Source organism: Octopus bimaculoides, chromosome 4, assembly GCF_046866305.1.
Source record: "Octopus bimaculoides isolate indiv1 chromosome 4, ASM4686630v1, whole genome shotgun sequence".
In the NCBI taxonomy this organism is placed as follows: domain Eukaryota; kingdom Metazoa; phylum Mollusca; class Cephalopoda; order Octopoda; family Octopodidae; genus Octopus; species Octopus bimaculoides.
Window position 1 is genome coordinate 132287073 of NC_142931.1, and position 7422 is coordinate 132294494.

Here is a 7422-nt window from a genome sequence, read left to right on the forward strand (position 1 = left end):
CAGTGAGCTGGCAGAATTGTTAGCGCGTCGGACAAAAAGCTTAACGGTATTTCTTCGGGTTCTTTACGTTCTATGTCCAAATCAAGCCAAGATCAACTTTGCCTTTCATGCCTTCAAGGTCAATAAAATAAAGTACTAGTCAAGTACTAGAGTCGGTGCAATCGACTTGTTCCCTCTCCTCATGATTGCTGACCTTCAAATCTACAACGGACCGGCGTCCCGTTCAGAAGGACTGTAGTGATCTTGATACACCATGGAAACCGGCCTTTTGTGTCATAGTTCTCAAGAAATAAAAAACTGTATTGTTCAATGTGTCCCTACCACGCTTTTTTGACAGTGTGTGATTTAAGAAAGCACTGTGATTTAAGAGAGATTTAGCTGTTATTTTTTGCAGGCCAAAAGACCATATGAGGTCTCTCGCGGCCCGCTTAACGTGTGTAAGGGAGATAACTTAGTGTTGTATTTGAATACCATATGTACACGCACACACACACACACACACACACACAGCTAAGCATGCATGAGCAAACATGAGAGATTCCACCTAGTCGCTCGAGTTGCAAGCAATAACCGCTCCCATCCATCTTAAACAAGACAGGATGCGGAAGAGAATATAGTTGTACATATACTGTTTCTAAAAAGAAACAAATAAGAAAAAAAAAAAAAGACGGGAGCGTCATGACTGGAACGGCTTTGATCAGAGGAAATCTGGGATTAAACAAAAACAATAATAACTCGATATATGCAGCAGAAACAGTGTAACATTAAAATAGTCATCTGTGTATCATACTTAATGTAAACACATCAAGAAAAGCAAATTAAGTGCGGTATCCGTCCAGAAATAATATTCTTTATGGATGCATTGTGCTTAAAAACACAAAAATATGTCAGTAGCTGACAAAAATCGTCTAGTAGCGGCGGTGGGAATACTCAATGCACATTTCTGCTTTGTGAGGCTTTGTTAGTGGGATCTAGTCACTGCCAACCACATGCTATGATAAGATTTACTGTCACTGATGTAAGAAAACAATGACTGAAAAATCGCTGATGTTGCTTTTAACCACCCGCACTAAACAAAACATCAATGGATGTTATAGAAACAGTATTAGATTAAAACAGCCATCTATGTATCATAATGAAAGCATATGGCTTAGTGGTTAGTGTATTCGACTCACGGTCGCGAGTTCGATTCCCAGCGATGCGTTGTATCCTTGAGCAAGACACTTTATTTCACGTTGCTCCAGTTCACTCAACTGGTAAAAACGAGGTGTACCTGTAATTCGCTGGGCCAGCCTTGTCACATTCCGTGTACCACACTGAATCTCCTTACACCATATAGGTGCAGACATAGCTGTGTGGTTAAGAAGCTCGCTTTGCAACCACGTGGTTTCAGGTTCAGTTTCACTGCGCGGCACCTTGGTCAAGTGCCACCGAACTATAATGCTCGGGCCTACCAATACCAAATAAGTGCACTAAAGTGAAATCCACCAAAGGCACAAAAATACCATAACATGTCAGATGGTGTTAAAGCAGTTGATATTCTTTCCTTCCTATTCCCAAATGAAAAAAAAAATGGTATTTTATTGTAGCTCCAGCACTGGAGAGGTCATCTAACTAGAACGTTCTCTGACTCAATTCAGTCGTTTGCAGTTTGTATGACCGGAATGCAAAAACGAATCGACATTGTTGCTGCTGTAGAAACTACATGGTTATTGAGATGATTGTCTGAGATATGATACAAAATTAAACAAGCAGTGAATACACAGAGTTAGGGAAAAAGAGGAGGGTTACAAGGAAACTAAAAGGTGCCTTTGCTAGTTTAACAATAAAGATAAAATCGTTAGGAATGACTGGATGGTTAACAAGCTCGCTTTGCGTCCACAGGGTTTCGGGTTTAGTTCCATTGCGCGGCATCTTTGGCAAGTGTCTTCCACAGCAGTGCTCCGCAACCTTCTTTGATTTATATTCTTATATTCTTTTTAAAATTCGATGGCACGCCTGAACTAAAAATATAACTAAAAGTATAAGGAAAAAAATTATATTCAGGTTACACAGCGGCACACCTAGCATCGTCTCGTAGCACAAAAGTGTGACGCGGCATACCAGTTGCGGAGCACTATTCTGCCGTAGCCTAGGAGTGACTAATGCTTTGTAAGTGAATTTGATTGACGAAAAACTACGTGGAAGCCGCACGCACATACACACGCGCACACACACATTTGTACCTACATATGTGTGTGTCTTTGTGTTGTCCACCCTCCACCATCACCGTTCGACAACCAGCGTCGGTTTATATTGCCACAACTTAGCGGTTCAGCAAAAGAAAACGTTCGGATAAGTATTAGATTTAAAGGGGAAAAAACCCAAGCAAACATAAATACTGGATTCAATTTGTTGGATTAAACCTTTTGAAGTGGTGCACCAGCATGGCTGCAATCCAATGAGTGAAACAAGTAAAAGGTAAAGTATAAAATAAACTTGTATATAATAGAATAATTGAGATAACAGACCAAAAAACTTAATTCACTGAGTATTACATAGCGTTTTGAGAAGATGTTTTGAAATGTGATGTAAAGTAAAACTCTTTTGTGAATAAACATACAATTTTAGCCTGGCTGAGGAAGGTAAACGAAGTGTGTAGTTTAGTATATGCTTCACACTCCTGGCGGCAGACGGTAGTACATGAGTAAAGGAAACACTAAGGTCACCGGAAGAGATACTGGTATCGATGTCCACTTTTAGCTTGTCATCATCTTTGCCGTACAATAGAGATAAATGATGAGCATCAGCGTAGGATTGACCATAAAAAAAAATAAGCACGTACTAAGGGCATCAAAGGAAGTGGGGCACCACAGAAATGGTAGATGGTTTACGGCACAAAAGAAATCACTTGTGGTTCGACTTTGCATTTCATCCTTTCGGGAGTCGATTAAATAAGTACCAGTTACGCACTGGGGTCAATATAATCGACTTAGTCCCTTTGTCTGTCCTTGTTTGTCCCCTCTATGTCTAGCCCCTTGTGGGAAATAAAGAAATATATATATGTATATCTGTAAAAATATGTGACACTTATTCGGTAGCCATGATTAAACTCCGAGGATGCCGGGGTGAGAACCCACGCCAATATCTCTTCAGTTATCCGGCCATTGAAAATTCCTGGCCGGATAACTGAAGAGGTGTTGGAGTGGGTTCCCACCCCGGCATCCGAAACTCGGAGTTTTGTCATGGCTACCGAATAAGTGTCACATATTTTTACAGATAAATTCCTCTATTTACATAATATCGAGGTCTCTTTCTTTCTTTTGTTGTCCTTCCTATCAATATATATATATATACATGTATATATATGTATGTATATATATATATATATATATATATATATATATATATATATATATATATATATATATATATATATATATATATATATATATATATATATATATACATGTATATATATATATATATATATATATATATATATATATATATATATATATGCATATATAAACATATATACTTACTAATATATAAATATACATACATATATACATATATATGTGTGTATGTATGCACACACACACACACACACACACACTCGCGCGTGCATATATATGAAGGTATAGGGCGAAATGCAGGCATTCACCTATGAGTGTAATGCCTCTTGTAACAGAAACAACTGTAAGCTAACGAAGTTCATGACATAACTTATTCTTTAAACGTCTTATATATATATATATATATATATATATATATATATATATATATATATATATATATTGTTGTACTTGGGGATGGTCATATTGCCAGTTTAGCCAATAAAAACACACGCACTGTATATTTGGTGTTAATTTTTTTTTTTTTCAGCTTTATATTACATTAATCTTAATCTTAATCTTAATCTTATTTCGGCCAGAGTTCTTTCGTCACACTTCTGTGACCTCATCAGTGGTCCTTTGTTTCCTTCTTTCTTATGTGTGTCTCACCTTGCTAACTAACAGCCATTTTGTATACAAAATGGCTGTTAGTTAGCAAGGTGAGACACACATAAGAAAGAAGGAAACAAAGGACCACTGATGAGGTCACAGAAGTGTGACGAAAGAACTCTGGCTGAAATAAGATTAAGATTAAGATTAAGATTAATGTAATATAAAGCTGAAAAAAAAAAAATTAACACCAAATATACAGTGCGTGTGTTTTTATTGGCTAAACTGGCAATATGACCATCCCCAAGTACAACAACATCTGTTTCAACACACGATTTCACATAAAAAATCTTGCAAAACAAATATGTATATATATATATATATATATATATATGTATGTATGTATGTATGTATGTATGTATGTATGTATGTATGTATGTATGTATGTATATATATATATATATATATATATATATATATATATATATATATATATATATATATATATATATATATATATATATATATATATATATATATATATATATATATATATATATATAAGACGTTTAAAGAAACAATGGTTAGGGCAGCGGACTCGCGGTCATAGGATCGCGGTTTCGATTCCCAGACCGGGCGTTGTGAGTGTTTATTGAGCGAAAACACCTAAAGCTCCACGAGGCTCCGGCAGGGGATGGTGGCGAACCCTGCTGTACTCTTTTGCCACAACTTTCTCTCACTCTTTCTTCCTGTTTCTGTTGTGCCTGTAATTCAAAGGGTCAGCCTTGTCACACTGTGTCACGCTGAATATCCCCGAGAACTACGTTAAGGGTACACGTGTCTGTGGAGTGCTCAGCCATTTGCACGTTAATTTCACGAGCAGGCTGTTCCGTTGATCGGATCAACTGGAACCCTCGACGTCGTAAGCGGCGGAGTGCCAACAACAATATTATATATATTTAATAATGAATTCCTTATATATTAAAGTAGAATAATTTGCTTGAAGCTTTTTCTGATATACTCTTTTTTACTCTTTTACTTGTTTCAGTCATTTGACTGTGGCCGTGCTGGAGCACCGCCTTTTTAGCCGAGCAAATCGACCCCAGGACTTATTCTTTGTAAGCCTAGTACTTATTCTATCGTTCTCTTTTTGCCGAACTGCTAAGTTACGGGGACGTAAACACACCAGCATCGGTTGTGAAGCGATGTTTTGGGGACACAGACGCACAAACATATACACACACACACATATACATATATATATATATATATATATATATATATATATATATATATATATATATATATATATATATATATATATATATTATAAGGTTTTCAACTTTTAAATTTTCATATTCAAAAGAGACAGAGACTTCAAACTCGATATATCGATTTATTCACCACTCTATGTTAACATTTCTGTGCCAAACTTAGAGTGGTGAATAAATCGATATATCGAGTTTGAAGTCTCTGTCTCTTTTGAATATGAAAATTTAAAAGTTAAAAACCTTATAATATAAATATAAACTGTGAGAACGACCCTTAAGGAATCTAGTTAATGATCCCCTAAGGTAAGTTCTTATGCTATATTGGTAACGGTTGCTACATCCTCTGGAAAATTATATATATATATATATATATATATATATATATATATATATATATATATATATATATATGGGAGAATTTACGAAAAAAACAACAGACGAAGACAGGTGGTGTAAACAACAAATGGATATATTAGTTTAACGCTCGGGAATAGAGAAAGTCTTGGACGTTTCGATCTACGCTCTTCAACTGAAAGGAACACAGACAGAAATAAGGAGAGAGTATATACGTACATACATACATACATATATACGACGGGCTTCTTTCAGTTTCCGTCTACCAAATCCACTCACAAGGCTTTGGTCGACCCGAGGCTATAGTAGATGACACTTGCCCAAGATGCCACGCAATGGGACTGAACCCGGAACCATGTGGTTGGTAAGCAAGCTAATTACCACACAACCACTCCTGCATCTATGTAAATGTTTTTATTTATTTATTTATTTATTTATTTATTTATTATAACCCCCGACAATGCAAATTTTAAGATATAATGAAAGTTCATGGTCTGTACTTTTACGCTGTATTCCAACATTTAGGGGTCGGAACCAATTCTTCAGGAAACAATTTCTCCGAAGATTCCATGCAGAAAGGGTTCAAGCAAATTAAAAGTACAAACCATCGACTTGTATTGTTTCTTATAACTTGCATTGTTTTAGCTTGTGAAAAAATAAACACACACACACACACACACACACACACACACACACATAGGCACACACACACACATATATACAGACTTACGCAGTCACGTACCTGTGTGTGTATATATACATGAATATAGCTATATATATATGTTTGTATGTGTGTGTATGTTTGTATGTGTGTGTGTGCGTGTGTGTGTGTGTGTGAGAGAGAGCAGTCAGACTGGTGTTTCTGATTTTCCAAACAACTGACTGCCCATTACTTATATAATTCTCATCATAGAAATTCTAATAACTTACACACACACACACACACACAACCGTTTACTCTTCCAATATGCAATGAGTCGCAAAAAAAAAGAAAAAACAAAAACAGTCAGTAATGACAGAAGAAAAAAAAATATGATGTTTTTATTTTTTTTTTCAGATTCTGGAAAAGACAGTTTTTCAATCTTCTCCAACTTCTCTCACCAGGGGAATTTTCCTAACAGTTTCTCTTTTCTCAAAACTAATTCGTTGTTTTGAACGAGAAACGAATGATAAAGTTTATATCACGCCTGATATAAACTTAAGAATCAGTCTAGTGTTAATAAAAAGAAAATTAGATTTTTTTTTCTACATTAGTTTAACCATCAATTCTCTTTCTCGCCATCGCTGTATCTCTCCTACTCTATCTCTATCCTTGTACTTCCTCTTGTATCTTCTGCATTTTGAGGACATTTACGATTGCACTTTTCAATATGACAAAACCACGTGAAGGCTATTAACTTCTAGAACTTTCCAGTCGTGTCAACTAGTGCCATAAAACAGACGAACAATATCGGGAATATTATCTTCTTTGCGAATGGAATAAACTTGATTGATTTTTTACGAAGAACATGGTGTTGAGATTGAATATTTCTTCATGCCAATCTATTTATAAACCTGCCAACACCTTTGCGTGTCTCTCTTCTTTTTTTCTCTCTTCATCTCCCCTCCTCTCTCTCTCTCCCGCCCCTTTTCTCTGTTTTGCATGTTCTTACCTCTTTGCTTCTCTCTCCTCTCCCAACCTCCCTCCCTCTCTTTCTCATTTTCTTAATATTACTTTCTTCCTCTTTTATTCACTTTTTCATTCACTCTTCTTTTGCTCAGCCTCCCAGGCGTTCATTCATTCTTTCTTTCTTTCTTCGTCTCTCTCTCTCCCTCTCTCTCTCTCTCTCTTCCTCTCCCCCTCTCTCTCTCTCTCTCTCTCATGCTCTCTT